The sequence below is a fragment of the Bos grunniens genome, chromosome 5 (assembly GCF_055505025.1).
Source record: "Bos grunniens cultivar Pamir isolate PY7600 chromosome 5, Bosgru_T2T1.0, whole genome shotgun sequence".
Lineage (NCBI taxonomy): Eukaryota > Metazoa > Chordata > Mammalia > Artiodactyla > Bovidae > Bos > Bos grunniens.
The window spans coordinates 118,582,966-118,606,278 of NC_141169.1; the positions used below are offsets into that span (position 1 = coordinate 118,582,966).

Below are 23,313 nucleotides of genomic sequence, written 5' to 3' on the forward strand. Positions count from 1 at the left end.
GGTGTTCAGAGACCCTCTGCGCGTGCTCACAGAAGTGTGCTTGCTCGTGGAGGGCACACTGAGGTGGAGACATGGGCTGAGGGGACACGCCTGAGCTCTGGGAACTGGAGGGAAGTGAGGGCAGAGCCCAGGAGGCTGGGGAGGGGCTGGGGGGGGTGTTGCAGGGAAGGGAGGCTGTGCAGCTGCCTGGAGAGACTAAGACTCAGGGTCCCTCGGTCCAGCCTCTGTCTCCTTCCCTCCTCCCCAGCCCGTGGGTCCTGTGTGATCCTGAAACAGTCCCCGGAGCGTCCCCACAGGGCCTTACTGGCTTCAGGAGTGCAGCGCCCCATCCCACACTCAGCTGGAAGTGACCTTCAAGTTGGCTCAGCAGAGTGGCGTTTTCCACCAGGTTTCAGATGTAGGCACCGCGCTTCCCTTCACCCACAGCGCTGTGCTGGAGCCCTTTAGGGCCCCTGCTTCTTCATGGGGTCACTGTCCTCACCCCTGCACGCACTAGCCTCCGGGCGGGGCTCCGTGCCCACACACACGCACAGCCTGGCACGCCGGCGTCGCCGAGGGCTGCACGGGGAGGTGGTGGGGACCGCTTAGCCCGGTGTCCTGTAGGGCACGCTGGTGAACACTTGCCAGGCCTGGCTCCAGGGGAGGGTGACGCCGCCCTGTCGCCCCCTCCCCCCCCCCCCGCCCCCGGGCTCTGTGCCTCTCCTGAGCCGTGTCTTGCAGTCTGGGTCTGCAGGCCGGGCTCTGCTCTGCCAGCTGGGGGCCAGGGGGCGGTCCTCTGCTGCAGAGGGACCCACAGCCCCGCAGGAAGGACAGATGGCCCCAGGCAGCCTCCTGCTCCTGGGGTCAGATCACAATGTAGCACTGAAAGGTTCTAAATTTATTAAAGGCTTTCTCTGGGGGCTGGAAATATGCGATAGATTTTCTATCCCTCTCAATTCTCTCTTAAAATTTAATGCTGCCATAAAAATGATGGATAACAAATTATTCCAGGAAAAATGATACCGAAAGACTCTTCTAACTGTTGAAGCAGAAGTGTAGACTCGGTGAGGAAATATATGTGACCCAGAAAACTCACAAGGAAACAGGAAATCATGTACTTTGTGGAAGCCACAACTGCATAATGTTGTTCCAGGCTGCAGAACACAACAGTTTTTATTCAAGGTATTGAAGCACTGAATCTATTCTGTGCCGTTGGCACCTTTATTAACACAAGAACCTCATACCTTGCTGGGGATCCATCCTGCCGGCTTTTCTGCTTGGAACATCACAGAATCCCAGCAGAGGAGCAGGGAAGACCAGACCCCAGAGTCGAAGGCAGAAAGTTCCCGTTACTCACACGAACCTTCCTTGGCCCCTTTCAGGGGATTGTTCTAGAGAGTTCTGCCAAGATGGTGTTGGGGGTTTTTTGTTTATTTTTTAAATTACTTATTTGGCTATGCCGGGATTATTTATTCACAGCATACAGAATCTTTGGTTGCATCATGCAAACTCTTAGTTGCCTTGGGAGGTCTAGTTCCCTGACCAGAGATCGAACCCAGGCCCCCTGTGTTGGGAGCGTGGAGGCTTAGCCACTGGACCACCAGGGGAGTCCTGCCAACATAGTTTTGAGCCATAAGAGGCTGTGGTTAAAAGACTCAGTTCAGTTCAGTTCAGTCGCTCAGTCGTGTCCGACTCTTTGTGACCCCATGGACTGCAGCACGCCAGGCCTCCCTGTCCATCACTAACTCCCGGAGTTCACCCGAACCCATGTCCATGGAGTCAGTGATGCCATCCAACCATCTCGTCCTCTGTCGTCCCCTTCTCTTCCTGCCCTCAATCTTTCCCAGCATCAGGGTCTTTTCCAATGAGTCAGCTCTTCGCATCAGGTGGCCAAAGCACTGGAGTTTCAGCCTCAGCATCAGTCCTTCCAGTGAGCACCCAGGACTGGGACTAGTTAAAGGACTAGCAGTTCCCAGCCGATCACAGTGCTGGTTGTGGGGAGGTGACCTGACAGCCAGGCCACAGGCCGGCAGCTGGGAGGGCGAGACGTGAACAGAGCGGACACAGGCACTCAGACCCCTCTGCAGGCTGAGGAAAGCTGCTGCTAAGTCGCGTCAGTCGTGTATGACTCTGTGCGACCCCACAGACGGCAGCCCACCAGGCTCCCCCGTCCCTGGGATTCTCCAGACGAGAACACTGGAGTGGGTTGCCATTCCCTTCTCCAGTGCATGAAAGTGAAAAGTGAAAGTGAAGTCACTCAGTCGTGTTCGACTCTTAGCGACCCCATGGACTGCGGCCCACCAGGCTCCTCCGCCCATGGGGTTTTCCTGGCAAGAGTACTGGAGTGGGGTGCCACTGCCTTCTCTGGAGGAAAGCTAGTGAGGGGCAGACAGCCCTTTGCTTCTCGGTGGGCCTCGGGAGCATCCCTGCATGGGGGTTGTGTAAAGCGCACATATTGAAAGACAGCGATTCAGACTTGACGCGCCGACTGTGTCCTCCCGGAGCGGTGAGCGTGGTGGTGCTGATGTCCCGGGATCCTGCCGGGGTGTGGCTTAGGTGGAGCTCCAGGCGGCACTGGGTGGGGTGGCACCTGTGCTCACTCTTGTCTCCCCCACACGTTGCCACGTCTACTAGGAGAACTTGGGGACAGCCCCGGTGGATGTCAGCCGTTTCCAGTTGGCGGTGTCACCATGACAACTCAGGAGGCGCCGGAAGCAGGCTCATTGTTAATTCTGAGTCTTGACCCTTCCCGGGCAGCCCCATAGTCTTTTCTCTGGAGAGAAAGGCTCATTTGTGAAATGTGTCTCTCATTGTTCCCAAGCTACATCCACTCAAGTGAATAATTTAGCTTTTTGTATAGGTTTGGACGAAGAGTCACATGCAGTCTGTCTAATGCTCTCTCTTTACACGCTTCAGCATCAGCTTCTTTAAGCTGCGCTGTGATAGCTGCTCAGGGGAGAGGCGGGACCCTGCAGGCGGAGCTGCCTCAGTCCTGTTGTCCATTTGGTCCTGGGGGCCTCAGAAGCTCCATCCACCCGGGCAGCTGCCCCGCTGCTTCCCACCTAATCCCCTCCACTGGCGCCTCTCCTGCCGTCAGAGGAAGCCCAGGGGCCTCGGCTGGATGTTTGGGAGCTTCCCCCTCCAGCCCCCGCCTGCACTTCCAGCCCGTCCATCAGGACTCTGGGGAGCATCTTCTCTGTGTTGGGCTGGCCAGCGGGGATGGGGAGGAGCACAGAGGCCAGTGAGATCCAGCCCTTGTTCCCTGCGCCCCCCGCCCCCCGCCCAGAGCTCACTGCCTGCTGGATAAATCAGACTGAAGAGGGGGCAGTCCAGAGCCCAGGGGCAAACCCAGGAGTTCTAGAGAACTCAGACCCCACGTCACTTACCGTGTCGGGCCAACATGGCCTTATTTAAAGTGTGCTGAGCTTTAGATGCCCTGGAGAAGGAAATGACAACCCCCTCCAGTGTTCTTGCCTGGAAAACCCATGGACAGGGAGCCTGGCGGGCTGCAGTCCATGCGGTCACAAAAGGTCAGACACAGCTTAGCGACCAAACAGCACTGTGCGCGCCAAGTCACTTTGGTCGCGTCCGACTCCCTGTGATCCCGTGGACTGCAGCCCGGCAGGCTGCTCTGTCCATGGGGTTCTCCAGGTACAAACACTGGAGTGGGTTGTCATGGCCTCCAGGGGATCTTTCTGACCCGGGATTGAACCCACGCCTCTCGCGCCTCTCGCGCCTCCTGCATCGGCAGGCAGGCTCTTTACCACTTGCGTCCCTTGGGAAGCCCAAACAGCAGCAACAGGAATTTGAAATACGGCGTGTCATGTGACCCGCAGATCTCAGGATCCTCAGGTCACCCAGAAACGCTGACTGTCTATCCAAGACAGACCTGTACTGCGGGACCCCAGCAGGACAGCAGAGACATCCCGGAGGCCCAGGAAACAATAGAGGGGAGGCGGGGAGGGGGCTCTGCCAGTCTCTAGGCTTGGATCTGAGCAGACACTTGGGGCAGATGGAGTCTGTGGCCCTCGCAGGTCAGGAGTGCAGAGCCAGGCACTTAGGTGCAGCCAGACTGACAGGCCAGACACTTGGACGAAGGATGAGCCGGAGACAGCCACACACACCTCTGCCTCAGACTAGGCTCTCGGGTGGGGGTGGAGGAAGGGATGCTCTTCCCTGTTAACTTTCTACTCCGGGCAGCACTTAGCACTTAGATGACAGCAGCTACATAATGTGGGAGCCAGAAAATGGAGCCATTACCGCAGAAAGACATTAATGGCTATTAATACCCCTGCAATACCTGACATAACTGTAGCTGGAGATTTCAGTTGTTCTGTCCCAGTGACTGATAAAAAGGCCCAAATCTGTAAAGATACAGGAGATAGATAGAAGTATCATCAGGTACTTTGCTGGGGTTTGTTAATAATCCAATGAGTTGGGATATCTAACCACATTCTTCTCAAGTACACAGTGGCCAGTAACCACAGCAGTTTATTTCCTGGGCCGTAAAATAAGTCTGAAAATTTTAAAGAATTGAAATTGTACAGAGTGTGTTATCCAACCATGATGGAACTAAGTTAGAAAGCCGTAAGAGTGATGTCTAGAATTCTCCAAATTTGCGAGAATTAGCATACTTACCAAGGAATCCTTGAGTCAAAGAAATCAGAAGGAAATCAGATAATATTTTAACTGAATGAATAATAAAAATGTAACATTTGAATTTGTAGTATGCACCTAAAATGGTGCTTGGAGAGCTGCCACATTGCTGTCAGTGTACCCATCAGAGAAGAAGAAAGATCTAAAATCAGTCATTTTAGTTTCTCCCTTCAGACTCTTGAAAAAAAAAAAAGGAAATTAATTTCCAGGTAAGCAGAGGGAAGGAAATCAAAATGAAAAGGGCAAAAATCAATACAATAGAAGATGGGCCAACAGTAGAGGAAATAAAAATAGAAAGTGGGTTTAATAACAGGTTCAGCAACACTGAAAAATCTCCAGCTAGGCTAATCAAGATGAAGGGAAAAAAAGAAAAAAAAAAGATCAGATGAGAGACCACTATGGTGAAGAAGAGGAGACATCACTACACATCCTACAGATACTTAAAAATGATGAGGGGATGTTATTAACAACTTCATAACAGTAACATTAGCAACCTAGAGGAAACGGACAGATTCCCGAAGGATCACAGGAAGAAATAAGAAGCCTGAAAAGCCCCATGTTCATTTAAGAAATGGCTTTTGTAATTGAAAACCTTCCTACAGCTGCAGGCCCAGATGACTTCACTGGTGAACTTTTCAAATACCTGAGGAAGAAATAATACCAATCTTACAGAGATTCAGAGTGTAGAGGAAGAAAGAACACTTCTTAGCTCTTTTTATTAGTCAGCATAACTCAGATACCAAAATGAGACAAGGGCATTGTAAGAACAGAAATTATAAACCGATACCTTAAGTAACAAACGTTGCAGCAATCTTTGACAGAGCCTTAGCAAATTGAATCAAGTAAATTATCAAAATAATGGTACATCACAATCAAGGGGATTTATTGCAGGCATGCAGAGTTGGTGTAACGATAAAAAAATCAATGTAATTGATCACAGTACCAGGATAAGGGGGAAAATTAGATGATCATGTCAGAACATGGAGAGAAAGCATTTGACAAAATTAGACACCCACTCACTAAGAAAACTCTCACTAAACTAGAAACAGAGGGAAGTGTCCTCGATGATAAAGGGCATCTAAAAACCTTGCAGCTTGCCTCATGTTAATGGTAAAGTTGTCAAATGCTTCCCCCTAAGTTGAGAAAAGGCAGGAATATTTCCTCTCACCACTTTTATTCAGTATTGTACTTGAAGGTCTAACCAGGGCAGTCAAGAATGAAAGTGAAATAAAAAGTGTAATGATTGGAAACTAAAAGTCCTTAGGGATTGCGTATATAGAAAATCCTAAAGAGTCTGACAAAAGGAGAAGGAAGAGAGGATAAAGAGGAAGGAGAATGAATAAAGATGCTGGATATGGATTAATATGCAAAATGAACAATATCTGTGTATTCACAATGAAGAATTAGAAGGTGAAGTTTAGAGACCAGTACCACTTATGCTAACATGAAATTCATTAAAATCCTTAGGTTTAATTTTAACTAGTGACACTTAAGATTTTTACACTAAAAATTGCAAAACGTTGCTGAGAGAAGTTGAAATACTTGGTGAAATAAATACACCATGTTTACAAGCTGAAAGACATTGTTAAGATATTAATTCTCCTCAAATTGATGTGAGAGTCAGGGCACTCTGAATGACATTCTACCAAGCTTTTTTGTAGAAACTAAGAAGTTTACTCTAAGATGTATCTGGAGGTGCGTAGGACCTAAGATTGCAGAATTCACAGCATTTTGTTGAAGGAGAACTAAGATGGAGGGCTGAGCGTCCTGATTTCAAGGCGCACCACAAAGCTGCAGTAATCAGGACAGTGTGGTGTTGACATGAGGCTGGATAATAGATCAGTGGAACCAGGGAGAGTCCAGAACAGGGAGAGACACGCTGGGAGGAAATATTTATCATGCATGTATTTGACAAAGGACTCCTATCTAGGGCGTACAAAAATTCCCATGGCTCAATACTACAAAGACAAATAGCTCAATTAAAAAATGGACAAAAGACTCAGACATTTGACAACAGAAGATAGATGAATAGCCAATAAACACTTGAAAAAGTCCTCAACATCATTAGTCATCAGAGAAATACAAATCAGACCACCGTGAGACACCACTGCACACTCACCAGAGTGGCTAAATTGAAAAGATTTGGCAACACTAAATACTGGCAAGTACGTGAACTCTTCCTCTTGGCTGGTGGAATATTAAATGGTAATGCCATCAGGAAGAGTGGCAGTTTCTTATAAAGCTAAACATATATCTGCCCTCTGACCCAGTGGCTCCATTCCCAGGTCTTTACACGGGGAAATGAACATCGATGTTTTGTACACACACACACACACACAACTTGTAGGAGAGTGGTCAGAGCGGCTTTGTTCACGGCAGCCCAGACTGGAAACAGCTCGAGTGTTAGCAGGAGGTGGGTAACAAGTTCATACGGGGGAGTGGTTTCAGCGATGAGGAGGATGAATCGAAAGCACTGTGTTCCCGGTGAAAGCCAGTCACAAGAGTGCATGCCGTGTGCGTTCATTTAGGTGCGTCTCAGACCTGGCCAAATGGGCAGTAGGGAGGCGGCTCCCTACAGCGGGTTCCTCTGCCTGCCCTGGCCTTGCAGGACGCCTGGAAGGGCACGTTTTTATTCCCACGGATGTTGATTCCCCCAGTGCATTTACTCGTCAAAACTCATCAGATCAGATCAGGTCAGATCAGTCGCTCAGTCATGTCCAACTCTTTGCGACCCCATGAATTGCAGCATGCCAGGCCTCCCTGTCCCTCACCAACTCCCGGAATTCACTGAGACTCATGTCCATCGAGTCAGTGATGCCATCCAGCCATCTCATCCTCTGTCGTCCCCTTCTCCTCCTGCCTCCAATCCCTCCCAGCATCAGAGTCTTTTCCAGTGAGTCAACTCTTCGCATGAGGTGGCCAAAGTACTGGAGTTTCAGCTTTAGCATCAGTCCTTCCAAAGAAATCCCAGGGCTGTTCTCCTTCAGAATGGACTGGTTGGATCTCCTTGCAGTCCAAGGGACTCTCAAGAGTCTTCTCCAACACCACAGTTTAAAAGCATCAATTCTTCGGCGCTCAGCCTTCTTCACAGTCCAACTCTCAAAACTCATCAGGCAGTATTTTTAGGCTTCTGTTTTTCTCCTTATGTAAATTATACACGCAAAACAGTTAATGAAAATCTTAAAATACTGGCTAGAAATATTTTTTAAAAAAATTCCCCAAACCATAAACAAAACGAAACAGAGTCAAAACGAAACCAGAGTGAGGGGACACTGACACCGTTTTCCTGGCTCGCCTTGCAGCATCTGAGACCTTAATTCCCTGACCAGGGACCAAGCCCGCTCCCCCTGCAGTGCAAGTGTGGAGTCTTAACCGCTGGACCGCCAGGGCCGTTCCTGCTTTTTTAATCTTTCGAGCTTGAGCTTCAGTTTTGAGGCCTTACCAAGTTCTTGGGACAGAAGGAAATGTCCACCGCAGGCAGTGAGGTGAAGGGGAGAGCCGTCTGAATAAGTCAGGCGTCCCCAGAGGGCACTGTCCTTGGGATTGGGGTGCTCAGCAGCAGCCCCTGTCCACCCCAGGACCCTCCTGCCCAGCTGTGTGTGTGTGCGCCTGTTACCAGGGAGGGTTTAAGGACCTCCTGCTTAAGTGTAAAGATAAAATACCACACTCTAGGGAGGACCGAGGCTGTAGAGCCGTGAGACCGTCATATACATTGCGTAAACTAGTAAAAACTCTTCAAACACTAACTTGCCTTTTCCTGGGAAGTTGGAAGAAACCCATTCTTCTCCCCCAGGTATTCCACTCCTGGGTTATTTGCACTCAGAGCTACACTGTCACGAGCCACATGTGGCCGTTTAAATGAATATTATTGAGAATGTGAAGAACTGAAACATTGAGTTCCCTAGTTCCACCAGCCACCTTTCAAGTACTCAGGGCTCCCCTGCGGCTGGTGGCTGCCAACTACACTGTGCAGACCTGAGGCCCTCCCATCACTGCACAGAACTCTGCGCGGGCTGCCAACTACACCGTGCAGACGTAAGGCCCTCCCATCACTGCACAGAACTCTGCGCGGGCTGCCAACTACACCGCGCAGACGTAAGGCCCTCCCATCACTGCACAGAACTCTGCACGGCGCAGAGGTCCTCACAGTGCCCTTGGCCAGCGGCTGCAGCAGCGCTGGGAGCTGTGAGACGTGCAGATCGCTGGGCCCCTCCCAGCCGCCTCTTGGGTCGGGTGCTGGGGTGGCCCTCCCTGGTTCCGGAGCACAGGGTGGTCTAGAAAGACTCCTGGGTGTGCACAGGCATTCCAGCGGTACTGATCTGTAGCAGCAGGAAAGGGAGGAGACTAAAGACCCGTCGGCAGTAGTGTGGGTGAAGAAACTGGAGCCTCGTTGAGGCGATGGACACCAGCAGTGACCTGCAGCCTGTGAGGCAGCCGCCGTGTATCTCAGGGACGTGCTGTTTGTGTTTTATTTGGCTCCACCTTGGTTGCAGCACAAGGCATCTTCGATCCTCATTGTGGCATGTGGGATTTGTTATTGTTGTTTCTGCATGCGGGATCTTTAGTTGCAGTGTGTGAATTTTTGGCTGTGGCACGTGAGATCTGGCTCCCTGACCAGGGATTGAACCTGGGCCCTTACATTGGGAAGACAGAGTCTTAGCCACTGGGTCACCAGACAAGTCCCAGGGACACGGTGTTCAATGAAGTAAAAGTCCTCGGTTCACACACTTTGTGTTTCATTTATCTAAAGTTCAGATCCAGAAGGAAACAACTGTGGTGCAAAGATTCAGGAAGTCGAGGAACCGATAAACACAGTCGGGGATGACGTTTACCCTCCAAGGGCTGCAGCCTCAGCAGAGGGCCGGGCTGGCTGTGGGGAAGCTTCCGCATTAAGCGCTTAGTTTTTCTCTCCAGCAGTGGATGGTAAGCCGAAGAATTCTTGTTCCGCTGGTATGCTTTTATTCCCATGTATTTAAGACATATTTTGTATTAACTCAATATTTAGCTAAATTAAGCAATTTAGCTAACCAATTTTACTAAAAATAGCAAAATATAAAAGTATTTGGTTGGTCATGAATGAAGTTTTTCCAAAAAGTAAAATTGAGCACCAAAAATATTATTTTAAATACCCAGAGATTCGATGAATATTTCATTCATGTAATCTTAAAGTATATTTGTCAGATTTTGCTTGAATTTTCCTTCCTAGCATTTGTTCTTCCTTTGGGGACATAAAAGGATTAGAAATAAAATGCTGGGCAAAGCTCTGCCGATCGAAACTCAAGCAGAAGCAAAACAGGAATGATAAGATTAAGAAGACTAAGGGAAATTGTGTTGAGTTAATTAAAGATGGCCGTTTTATTGCAGTAAAATAATATTCAAAATATATGTCCTAAGTCACGGAGATAAGAAAACATAAAGCCAGGATCTGATAGAAAGATTACAGTTGTAATGGAGAGCTTTAATTCTCTCTTATCAGTGTACCAGTTACCAAACAGAAAAAAATAATGGCCAAGGATCCGAACGGTATAATTTTTACCGTTGAGTTAATCTTTACTTACCAGGAACCCAGAGAAGGGAGAATAGCTGGACTCTGTTTAGAGGAAGTCACACGGCCGTGTGCATCCCGCCTCCACGCAGGTGTGCCCTGGTGAACGTGCAAAGCATGTGAATCTTCATTTACACAGTGAGGATAAAGTCGTGCGTACCCCCAGGTTGAACGTTTTCAGCACACCGGTGCCGAGTGTGCGACGTCTGACGAGTGTGACGTGTCCGTGAGCCTCCGCCCTTCTGTCCCCGTGTGAGGGGCTGGGGCCCAGACCAGGGAGCTGATCAGCCTCCTTTTCTGAAGATCAGAAGGGCTGCCCCTAACTAGGTAGCGGGGACAGGGGAATCTCTGTAGTTATCATTATCAGTATTATTTCTTGCACCTGAGTGTCAGTCTACAGTTATCTCAAAACAAATGGTTTAGTGAGAAAACAGCCCCGAGGCCCTTGTCCCCCTGAGCGTCTGGTGTGTATGCCGCAATGCTCGTGTTTGTTGTTTAATCGCCCAATTGTGTCCGACCCTGTAGACTGCAGACCGCCAGGCTCCTCTGTCCATGGGACTCTCCAGGCAAGAACACTGGAGTGGGTTGCCGTGCCCTCCTCCAGGGGATCTTCCCGACCCAGGGATCAAACCCGCATCTCTTACATCTCCTGTGTTGGCAGGCGGGTTCTTTACCCCTAGCACCACTTGTACACGTGTGTGTGTGCGTGCCAAGTCGCTTCAGTCGTGTCCAACTCTTGTGACCCTATGGACCCTAGCCTGCTAGGCTCCTCTGTCCTTGGGATTCTCCAGGCAAGAACGCTGGAGTGGGTTGCCATGCCCTCCTCCAGGGGATCTTCCAAACCCAGCAGTCAAACCCACATCTCTTAACGTCTCCTGCGTTGGCAGGCGGGTTCTTGACAGTATACTGGTGCCGCCTGTGTGGGTGGAGTTGTGTTTGTACAAGGGGCGAGGTTCTCCAGCGCCCGCCCAAGGGGAGCCGTCAGCCGCTAGTTGGGTCCAGGAAGCTGATAGGAGGGGCGGGCAGACCACAGGGAGGGGAGGACAGGCCGCAGCAGGTCAGCAGCTGGGCCGGTAAGAACACCCAGGGGCTGATCACTGCTTTCACCAGCAACACGGGCTCTTACCTGCCGGCCCAGGAACAATCCAGAAGACAAGCTGAAGGAAATACAAAACACAGTGTCCACAGGGCCTACCCGTTAGAGGGCTGCCTGTGGTCGCAAAGGGCCCACAGCCCCGTGGGCGTCCCTCAGCCTGGGCAGCTCGACTGATGCTTGGGGGCTGGCGCACGGCTCCTCACAGTGGGCGCAGGGCGGCGCACTTCCCGCGTGTGGCTGCAGGGCTCGCGGCCACATCGTTAACGGCAGGGAAAAGGCACAGACTGTGTGGGCTCCGTCTCTTGTTGGTCAGTTGGTTGAGAAACTATGAACAGACACATGTACAGACAGACACACACACAGGTTTTTGTGAGCACACGTGCATTTACCTATATTGCAGACAAAAGAGAAAGGTCAGTGAAAAGGTAAGCCAGATGCCGGTGGGAAAGGTGTGACTTTGGGGGAGGAGGGGTGGTGTTTGGGGGGCAAGTGTGCCACCCGACTTTTCCAAACGCAGCTCGGTCGAGGTCTTTACTGTGGCATCACGTTCCGCTTTTCACAATTACAAAACTCTAAGCAAGTGGGCCTTAAAAAGCATGAACAAAATTAAGATGTAAAAAACGGACCTCGCTGTATCTCTGGTTGGTGGCCCCAGTGACACGGAGAAACATGACTTCAAGGAGACTCTTGAGCAGTTTGCATGCTCAGCCCTCGCAGCAGACATCTCAAACAGAAAACAATTGCCAAAAACTTTAAAACCTCTACTTGGCAATCAGATTGTCAGTGTTAACGTTAGTGCTGTCTGGAAGCTATTGCTTATGCACACACATGACACATAAATACATACATTAGGGTAAAGCAAATAAGTAGTTATGATAATGGTACAGGAAATAAGATTTTGCACCTAAGAGGAAAGAGAATCAAGCATAACATCAAAGAAGGAAAAGCTCTGGAATCTTAAATACAAGTCAAGACTCAGTATGAACCTGTGACGTGTTCTCTTTAAAAGCAGTAAAATCCCTTCTTCTGACCTCCTCCACCGAAGATTATTGGGTCCAGTGACGAATCCCGGGGAAGCAGACACCGGCCCCCTGGCGCCTCCCCCACCCCCAGCTGGGAGCCTCTGTATCATTTCCTGTGACGAGGAAGGAGGCTCCTCGGGGTCAGGCAGGAATGTTCTAGAAGACTCTGCAGCATCTCATCATATAGAGTGCTGGGACCTCTCCTAGACTGCTCGGAAGCCCAATTTAAAGGGGTCAGAAATGGGCAGATTGAACATCGGGAAATATTGTGACGGCAGGGGATTAAAACACACCAGATAATGTTGGAGTCTGTGAGGTCATCGTGATTTCTAAATTAAACCCTCACCAGCTCACCTCTGAAGGTTGCCCATACATCACCTGGTGAACACAAGGGATGGTTCCTGTGTGCTTTTCCTTGTTTAGCTCACAGGAGGTTCTTTTCTCTATCGTCAGTGTTTTCTGCCAAATCTGGGAATTCCCTAGAGAATGGCTGTTAGGTGAATGTGGATTCTTTGTGCTCAAATTTGTTTTGAAGCAATAACAGTCTTATTCGCAGCCTTATTTGCAAGGGGGCTGGTGTAAATCCTGGGCTTCCCTTGTTAATTCAGCTGGTAAAGAATCCACCTGCAATATGGGAGACCTGGGTTTGATTCCTGGGTCAGGAAGATCCCTTGGAGAAGGAATAGGCTACCCTCTCTAGTATTCTTGGCTTACCCTGGTAGCTCAGCTGATAAAGAATTTGCCTGCAATGCGGGAGACTCAGGTTTGATTACTTGGTGGGGAAGATCCCCTGGAGAAGGGAAAGGTTACCCACTCCAGTATTCTGGCCTGGAGAATTCCATGGACTGTTTAGTCCATGGGGTCGCAAAGAGTTGGACACGACTAGCAGTTTTCACTCACTCCTGGTTTAAGTCTTGGCCCCAGATTGGTGCTTGAGGCCTTTTGAATGTTCGGTCATTGGGAGCTGACAAGCTTTGTCCATAACTGGGAACGGGAACACGGCCTTCCTTCCCTTAATCAGTGTTTTGGTCATTTTCTGAATGCCGCTGTGTGTAGAAGCTCTGGGCCAGCTCCTGGGGGAGACCCAGGAGAGGGCAGGGTGGGTCCTTGTCCCCAGAAGTTCACAGCGCAGGCGGCTCTCAGACCTGACTCTGTGACAGCCTCCTGGGAGCTGGTTAAGAATGAAGAGTCTGGGCCGGGGACAGGAGACGGGGGCTCTGCTTCTGCATCGTGCTCAGAGTGGACATCTGTTGGGCCATCTGAGCCTTGTCCACCCGGAGGCACATCTCCTGGTGCCAAGCACTGAGCAGCGTGAAGACACGGGGATGTGAGGCCCGGCTGCTGCCTGCAGGGAGCTCTGCGCCAGCCGGACGTCGTGATTTCTCAGGACGCGCTCACACCCTCGCGTCTCGGGTGACACCACCAGAGGCTGTGCCACGCGCACCTCCCCACCACCGTCTGCTCCTGTAGTCCCCTGGCTGAGTAACCCTCGGGACCCCAGTCCAGGAGGCGGAAAGCCCGATGTTTCGGCCCAAATCCACGTCCTTTGGTGCTTTGTTGTAGCAAATGAGTGGTCTGCCCCTGTCCAGGTGGACACAGGCCCCACGGGGTCTGCAGGCGATGATTGCTCTGCTCTGGGAATCCACCTCGTTCATGTACTGCAGAACGAGAGTTTACAGAGACCCCCTCATGAGGCCGCAGGCTATGCGGGCATGCTGACAGAGGTGGGCGTCCAGAGACCCCCTGTCTTCTGGAAGCACGTGTGTGGCCCTCGCTCCCTTAGGATCCTGCCTCTGCAGTGCAAACCCTGAGGCCTGTCCTGACATCCTGGGGCCTGAGAACGTGTCTGCTGGCCCAGCACTTGCTTCTCACAGAGGAGCCTGAGGTTCACCGGGAACTGAGCCGTCTGTCTGTCTTTAACAGGGTTCACACTCGGGCTCACAGCGAGAAGGTACTGGGGTGTCAGCTTTGTTCTCGAGCTCTGTCCAGGTGCAGAACTTGGTGCCATGCCCATCAGATGTCACCCTCACCCCAGAGAGTAGACACACACTCTGCCCCACCTGGATGAGCCCGTGGCAGCCGAGGCCGGGTGGGAGCTGGGGCGGGCCTGCTGCCCTGTCTGGGAAGGCAGAGAGGCCCCCATGGACCCGTGTCTTCAGCAGGGAGGGCCTTCTAAGGAGCGAGCTGCACACGCGTGTCCTGATGTGTGGTGGGGACTTGGCAGTGAGCCCCGGAGGGAGACTGCACAGGCCTCAGAGTCAGCCAAGGGAGGCCACGGGACAGAGCGGGGAGGGGAGGCTGAGGTGGGCGGCCTTTGAAGCCCCGAGAGCGGGGAGGTGCCTCTGGAGAGACCTGGGGGGAGGCAGGGCTGGGCTGTGGTGGGGGTGTAGGGACCGGTTCTGAGCACGCTCGCCAGACAGGCAGGGTGTGCCGCCCACGCTCTCCCGGCCATGCCTGTGGATGGCCAGGCGTGCCGGCCTGCTGGTCCAGCAACCGGCAGTGCTACACGTACTCGCAGGGCTGTGATAGGAGCCTGGCTCGTTCACCAGAAGCTGCAGCTCACTCCCTCTCTTTCTGACCTTTCTGCTCTCCTGGCTCGGTTCCGTCTACAGAGAGAACTGAATCTTTGAGTTGTTGGCTGGTGTCATGTCATTTCTTGCTTCACAGAAAAAGTAATCAGGACCCACAGCAGGATCTTTTTCCCTTTTAATTTGCCAAGAATGTCCTTGACAGACGTTAAACCGCGGCACAGACCCTCAGGCTGGACAGCGTAGCAGAAAGGCCTGTAAGGTGGTGCCCGCAGACCTGCAGTGATCCTCGGTCTCACGAAGGCGCCAGGCCGTCAGGGGTGTGGTGTTTACGTTTGGGGGTGGGGGGCCCCTCGCTCGGGCAGCCGAGGTCACTGACTGTGTGGTGCTGGCTGTAGCCTTGCAGTCCTGCAGAGCTTGTGCAATCCATGGGGTTTTGGCAGCAGCATTCAAACAATGTCTTTGATTTCATCCATAAAGGAGACACGTTTGCAGCAGGCAGCACGGCACTCGTGATGCATGAACGTGTGGTTCCCCCTCCCCCAACGTCTCCGGGAGGTGCCGGGTGGTCCGTGACCCAGGGGGCAGAGTGTCATGCGGTCTGCTCCAGTGCCTGTGCTGGGGGCTGTGCCAACGTATTTAAAGCAGGGCCACTGTTTGGCTCTCAACTGGTTTTCACTGGTGTGCCTTGTCTGCATTTAAGGATCAAATCCTCCCTTGTGACTCTGAGCCATAGAAGCTTGTAACTCCTTAGGGACCGTTGACTTTTCTTTTGACTAACTGAGTATGTAAGCCACTTGTCTGTCGTTTCGGAGGACCGAGGACGTAGCACTAGAGAACACCTTTCCGACTGCGGATGGGTCATGAGCTGGGTGACGGTTAATTTTGAGTGTCAGCCAGGCTAGGCCATGATACCCAGATGTTTGGTCAAACAGTATTCTGGATGTTTCTGTATAACTTGGATGAGCATAACCTTTAAGTCAGCGGACTCTGCATAAAGCGGACTGCCCTCCAGAGCGTGGGTGGGCCTCATCCAATCAGTGGGAGGCCTGAATGAAACAAAGGCCAACCTTCCTGAAGCACGAAGCCGTTTTGCCTCTGAAGGGAAGGCCTTTGCAGTTGAATAGCATCAGGTCTCCCCTGGGTCTCCAGCCTGCTAGACTTCCCCAGCAGATTTTGGTCTTCCCAGGCCTCTACAGTCAATCTGTGTGTGTGTGTGTGTGTGTGTGTCTGTGTGTGTGTGTGTGTCTGTGTGTGTGTGTGTCTCTGTGTGTGTGTGTGTCTCTGTGTGTGTGTGTGTGTCTCTGTGTGTGTGTGTGTCTCTGTGTGTGTGTGTGTGTCTCTGTGTGTGTGTGTCTCTGTGTGTGTGTGTGTGTGTGTGTCTGTGTGTGTGTGTCTGTGTGTGTCTGTGTGTATCTGTGTGTGTCTGTGTGTGTGTGTGTCTGTGTGTATCTGTGTGTGTGTGTCTGTGTGTGTGTGTGCTCGCGTGTGCTATGTTATCCCAACACACACACACACTTCCCTGTGGTCCTGTTTCTCCGGAGAACCCTGATACAGCATCACCCAAGGAGTGGAATTTTTTAAATTCATTAGGAACTTTTAAAGAATTTTTCATATTCTTTGTTATTTGATGCTTTTTTTCCAGCTTTAAAATGTTCCTCAGAGTTGGGAATTATTGATAATGTCAGAGCAGCCGCAGGAGGGTCACCTTCCCTTTCCCAGACCAGCCCTCCCTGTTGGAGGAGCATCCAGCCAGTGACTCCCGGCATGAATCTGATGGGCCATGACCTTTGTCACCCAGCCATTGGGAATGCCCTGAGACGTGGACAGACACATGCCAATAAGTATCTGGCGAGAGCTAATAGAGATTGGCATAGAGATAATAGATCAGTCACTGTGAGGCCGGCTGGATGGGCACCAGCTCATTTATGCCTCAGGATCCGGCTGCATAATGAAACGTGATTTACAGTTCCATTACGGAACCAGGCCCCAAACACGCGGGTGTCGGTGTGAATTTTAAGATGGCCGTGCTCTGCATCCATGGTAGGTAATTGTGTAATGCACTGGCCTAGTGATGAATATTTCAAAGGAAGTCATCGCGGAGGTTTTGCTTGCACAGCTGAAGTTGGTGCTCTTGAATCCGCACAGAGAACCGGGAACGATTCCCGTCATTTGAATGGCCTCAGAAATCCATCTACGTAAATACACACGCTCGGGAAAATCTCTCGTGCCAGAAGGCCACTCGGTTTTATTTCAGGGCCAAAAATTATAAGGAAAGTTTAATGATGCAATTAAAGGTGAAAAATTGTTCCTTTTATCACCGTTTCTCTATTATAAAAAATGGAAGGAAAACTGTTTCTTTGCCTGATTGCCTGCTTTTCAAAAAGTGTGTCGTGCGCAGCTCATTTGCATTTAGCTAATCGTGTAGTCGTTTTGAACTTCCATTCTATCATTTTATAAGCAAACCTCGATCCACTGCAGAGCCTGACATGCAGTTTGAAGAAAACTCACAACGTTAGGAGGCGTCCAGGTCCATCCTCCGCCTCCAGCCAGTGGCTAGGGGAGAGGGGAAGGGCCGAGAGACCCAGGGTCAGTTGGACCGCATTACGTTCTCCTCCTCTGCTGCTGCTGCTGCTAAGTCACGTCAGTTGTGTCCGACTCTGTGCGACCCCATAGACGGCAGCCCACCAGGCTCCCCCGTCCCTGGGATTCTCCAGGCAAGAACACTGGAGTGGGGTGCCATTTCCTTCTTCATCTCCTCTGAGCTTCTCTCAAAAGTCAAGGCTTCTCCCCGGGAGTGAAAATAGGCCTGCAGCCCTGCCCCGGCTGATGGAGGTCAGAATCCAAGGGTGAGGGCCTCCGGGGCAGAGTCAGTGACAGCAGGGACCCTGCGGCCATATGACGCCCCGAGTGGGGCCGGAGCCCCAGGGGTCAGTGGTCCCGCACCCAGGGACCCTGCGAGGGGCCGTTGCCAGTTGGTCGCCAGTGTTTTCCTTCTGTTTTGATCATCAGAAGTCTCTTTAAACTCTTCACTGGAGTCCAGGAGGTTTACGACGTGGCGTTGGTTTCCGCTGTGCAGCGAAGCGAGACAGTTATCCCTGCGCATACGGCCCCTCTGTTAGCTTCTTTCCCATATGGATCGTTGCAAAGCACTGAACAGAGCTCCCTGTGCTGTACAGGAGGCCTTGTTGCTGTTCAGTTGCTAAGTCGTGTCCGACTCTTGCGTCCCCATGGACTGTAGCCCGCCAGGCTCCTCTGTCCATGGGATTCTCCAGGCAAGAATACTGGAGTGGGCTGCCATTTCCTCCTCCAGGGGATCTTCCCGACCCAGGGATCAGATGCGCATCTCCTGCACTGCAGGTGGATTCTTTACCTCCGAACCGCCGGGGAAGCCCACGGTAGGTCCTTATTAGTTATGTGTGTATTTTACAAGTCTTCAGTGTAGAGAGAAGCACAGCTTACGATGCAGCTCACGCCTGTGTACTCACTACCCAGGTGTGTCAACTCTGACCGTTTATCATTTTTGTTTCCGATTGTTTATTACTTATTTAAAAATTTAATTTCACATATGCCATTCAGGCTTTCTTCCTTATTTTCCAGAGATAACCACTACCTTGAAATTGGTTTTTATAAAATTTCTACATGTGCTTTTTTTAATTTTCATTTTCTCCACATACATATACATCCATAAACAATTTGTATGCTCTTAATGAATATTCTGAAATGTTTTATAAACGGCATCACACGTATTCTTTTGCGACTTGCTTCTTGTGTTCAGCTTTATTTTTTAATACTTACTCATCTTGGTGGATGTCATTGTATTTCATTTATTTTCACCTTTTATGGTTTCACTGCATGAATGTGTTATAACTTATCCATTCTCCTGTTGAAAGACATCTGAGCTGTCTCTGAGTCTTTTGCAGTTGCCAGCAGCACTCAGTCTTCTCACCCTCTGGCTCAGGGTGTGCCCGGTGTAAGACGGGGCTTTTCTGGGTTACAGGAGGTGACCATCTCGACATTGCATGCTCTCCAGTGAGGCGCGCCCCTGCCCCCAGCACGTGCAGAATTCCTTTCAGCCCATGTCCTCCCCTGAACTCTGCAGTCTCCACAGTTTCTAGGCTTTGTCCGTTTGAAAAACAGGAGCTGACTTCTTCCTTCTGCCCACCTTGCTCTCTACATCCCTGCTTACCTGTGAGTGTGAGCAGCTTGTCCTGTTTTCACTGACCACGCAAGGGTGTTCACATCCTTGGCCCCTTTTCTTACCAGGTAGCCTGTCTTCTTCTGTCTCACAGGGGGATTTTATAAAAAAGACACATGCTGTGGCTCCTGTCCTTTGTCAGTCATACGCGCTCTGCAGATGGGGTTTGCTCGTCTGTGACTTGTACCTTTACCGTAATTCTAGTGCCTTTGTCACACGAAAGTTTAAAATTTTTGTGTTGTCAAATTTACTGGGTTTTTTTCTTTTTTAATTGATGCTTATGCTCTTAAGGTTTTGCCTTTGCAGGCTGCTTTGTAATCCACTTTGAATTGGGGCTTATGGCATGAGGTAGGGATCTAATTTTACTCTCTCCTTATGGATAGCCAGCTATTTCAGTATCATTTATCAAATAATCCTTTCTTCCCCAGCTGGTCTGCCCACCCTTGTCTGCCAAAGACAGATGTCCACATTAGCATTAGATTTTGGATGTCTGATCCGATTAGAATGGGAATGGGGCTCTGAGTGGTCATTTCCAAGTGCGTCTGGGACCTTCTGTGAATTGTCTTTTCCTCAGCTAGAGAGGTTTATGGTTTTTAAATGTGGTGTTTGTTATAGGAGCAGTGTTTCTCCTTGGCCTCCAGAATTTCCCGGCCTCAGAATTCCGAGGGTGAACATTTGGTAGGAGACTCTGCTTCCAGGCTTGTTTTTCAGAGAGGTGGTGGACAGCGCACTGCCCGTCCAGCCGCAGCCCTGGCCCCCCTTGTGGCTGTTCCGTCGTGCCGACGTCACCAGCAGCGTGTGGTCTGAGCCCCTGCCACCCCGGTGCTGAGCAGCAGAAGCCCGGCCACTTTCTCTACACGTGAGCCTTGCAGGGTAAAGTGCGGAAACCAAGCAGGAATTTCATGGCGCTCACGGGAGCCCCTGGCGGTGCGATCCCGTCTGGTCCTAGGGTATCGTATCAGCGCAGCTCCGTTTTCTTAATTAGCGAGTGAGACAGGGTGACCCTGAAATGATCTGAAACGTGATTTGCCAGAATGTTGTCTTGTTGTATTAGCCAGAACCATCAGCATCTTGAGGAAAATATCCCTGACCCGCTTCTTAAAGGGTTAGAGTGTTTGCTCTGCAGACCACCTGGCGGCCTGAGGAGGCTGGAGCGTGGCGGCCCGAGGAGGCTGGAGCGTGGCCTCCAGTGCAGGGAGGAACGGCGTGTGGTCGGGGGCACTTCCTGTGGACCGGCGAGCCCTGCCCTTGTCCAGCGGACGTCCTTCCCCTCCTCCACGCCTCGGCCCGCTCCCCCGCCTGTGGGCCAGTTGAGTTGGGCCCCGGGAGCAGAGCCCAGGCTTGGACAGGACTGTCCAGACCAGGCTCACCTGGTTTCTGAAGCCACCTGGGCTCGCAGGAGTTTTTCCTGAGTGCTGGCTCTGGGCCCAGGGCTGTGGCTGTGGGTGCACGTGGCAAGCGCAGGGACGGGCCGGCAGGGGGGTCACCTGGGGCGGAGGCTGGCCCGGTGGGATGGGGCCCTGGATGCCGTGAGGGGCCGTTTCCTCCGGATCTCCGACGGGGGGAGGTTTCCAGCCGAGCAGTGGCGGGATCACAGGAATGGGGGGCTGAGACTGTGGCAGGGCGCTCCCACCACCCCATCCGCGTCTCACCGGGGCTGCAGGAGGAAATGAGAAGCTGGCGTCTTTGCCCCTCCTATCCCAGCATAAGCTCCCACGCACAAGGCCTGCTTGTGGGTCCCATCTCCTGCCGAGCAGCCTTGCCAGCTCCCTGGCTTCCTTCTCCTCCCAAGTCATCTGGAGCCTGGGGAGGTGGGAGAGGAGGGTTTGCAGCCTGGCCCAGTGCATGGCGGCTGGAAGGCCTGGACCGGGGCAGACCCTCCCCAGAGCCGGCTCTGAAATGGCCCCCATGCTGTGGCTCCTGGGGTGAGCGCCGGGGGTGCCCACTGTGGTCATCGAGAGCCCTGCCCTGGGGGCTTCCCGGGGGCATGTCCTTGGTCCCTGGAGAGTGCCGCGTGCTCCTGCATCCCCCGGGCTTGTTGTTAAACGGCTGGTCCACTTGGCTGATTTCACACCAGTCGGGAAGGCCCCTATCGTAGGTGCTGGATCCCGAAGATGATGGAGACCCCCTGTTCCTAGGGGGCCCCGGCCGTGGGCTGTGTGACGTGCTGCCTCCTCGTCTCTCCCACTCCGGGCAGCCGATGGGGATATTTATTGTCCAGGTTAAGCTTCATTAAAGCAGAAGCCCACTTTCCATTAGGATATGAAATTTTTATTTATTAAATTGCTATTTTAGTGTAATTTACCAAGTCATTGAAGACAAACAATCCACTTAAGTGAAGCTGTAAACCTCCGTTTTCCCCGAATGCCGTGTTCCCGTGAACGCGTGGCTCACGCCACGCTCTGCTCGTCAGCTCTGGAACGTCGTGGCGGCAGTTCCACACCGTGTTGGCACCGGGGACTGACTTCGTGGAAGATGATTTTTCCACGGACCAGATGGATGGCTCTGGGGTGCTTCGAGCACATGGCGTTCATTGCACACGGGAACCTAGAGCCGCTGCTGACTGAAGGCACAGACCCACAGCCCGGGGTCGCGGACCCGTGTTATGGGACACAGACTCTGCAGCCCACCCTCCTGAACGCCGAGTGAGGGGCTGGCACCTGCCAGGTCATTCCCAGGCCTTCGCCCGGTGGCAGGGAGCCCCCGGCAGGAGACTCATCTGGAACCCGTCCAGGGGCTGAGCAGCTGCTGCCGCTCGCCTTTGTCAGCCACGGCCGTGCCCGTTAGGGAAGAAGGAAGGAAAGCACCTCCCGTCAGGACCTCCGAGCGCAGCCCTGCACTCACGCGGATTTGCAGTCCCAGTTCATTTCGCTCACTCATCTACAGTATTTCAGGCTGAAGGTTTAGTTGAAGCCAGTCTTGGGATAATAGTGAGGGCCTTTGGCTTCTGGCATAAGTAAATACGAATTTTTTTTTCCCCCTAAAGAAAAACATTTTCGATACACATCTCAAAGACTTCCAACAGATAGAAGTTCCAAAGAACATGTCGACAAAAAAAACGAGTGAATAGTCAATCTAAGAAAAAAGGGTCTTCCCAGGTGGCGCTCGTGGTAAAGAACCCACCTGCCAGTGCAGGAGACACAAGAGATGAGGGTTTGATCCCTGGGTCAGGAAGATCCCCTGGAGGAGGAAATGGTAACCCACTCCAGTATTCTTGCCACGGACAGAGGAGCCTGGTGGGCTACAGTCCATGGGGTCACAAAGTCAGACATGACTGAAGCAACTTAGCATGCCTTTTATTCGGGCCAACCTGAAGATAATAACCTGGGAGACAGTCTTTCAGAAAGCTCTGAGGACTGTTCCTCCCATTAGAAGCTGAAGCACAGGTATGTATTAGTAGATATTTGAGAGAAGGAGTTCCACATCAGATGACAGATGGACAGTTTGCCTGCTCCAGATCTGCATGTACGAGGCAAGCAGTAGGTCATCCTGAGCCTCACAGGGTTAAGGCTTGCTGTCTCGCCTTTTTGGTGCTGGGAGAGAGTTGCTCTTGGCGGGGAGCAGGCGGTCCGTGTCTCCTGGGGGTCTGCTTCACGTGTCGGGGCACAGTGCACGCCAGCGAGGAGCAGTGACCTAGGCAGAGAGGGATTTGTGTCAGACACTTTTTGTCCTGCCTTAACAGTAAATTTATTTCATCACACACAAGCTCTGAGAGGGGGAATCCCTAATGTCCGAGGAGGCAGGCTACCAAGAGTGAGACTCAGCAGAGAGAACGGGCTGCAGAAAGAGAGCCACAGAGACCGCAGAGTTCAGAGTTACCTGTGATGTGCTGGAAAACAAGTTCAACGTGTTCAAAGTGATGAAAAAGGAACACAGTGAGCGCGAAAGGAGGAGGAGAGGGAAACTCACAATTTACAAAGCCGGCCTGAGAAGCCACGCAAGTTTCAAATGTGACAGATGAGTCGGACAGGAGTTGTGATCCAGCTGAAGAGACGACCAGTGAACTGGAAGACAGAGTGGAAGAAAGTGCGTCTCCTGGAGAGATGAGAGGTGGCACTTATGAGCAGAGAGGTTGAGTGAAGTGGAGAACACGGAAAAGGCCTCACCGCCACCGCACCTAGGTTCTGAGAAAACACAGAGAGCTGGAGGGGGATGCGGTGGATGTCTGCCTGGCCGCATGGGTGACAGTTTTCCAAAACTGATGGAAGCTCCCACGCTCAGAGTAGCTCTAGCAGAATAAATATTACAAGGAAAATGCGCAGCATCCAAGACAAGCAGGGTATCACAGA

General features: G+C 51.7%; 1 protein-coding gene across 2 annotated transcripts in view; it reads left to right on the top strand.

The window, feature by feature from the left end:
* Positions 1-23,313, top strand: part of TBC1D22A (TBC1 domain family member 22A) — a 262,637-nt gene that overhangs the window by 213,742 nt on the left and 25,582 nt on the right. The gene's annotated exons all lie outside the window — the stretch shown is intronic.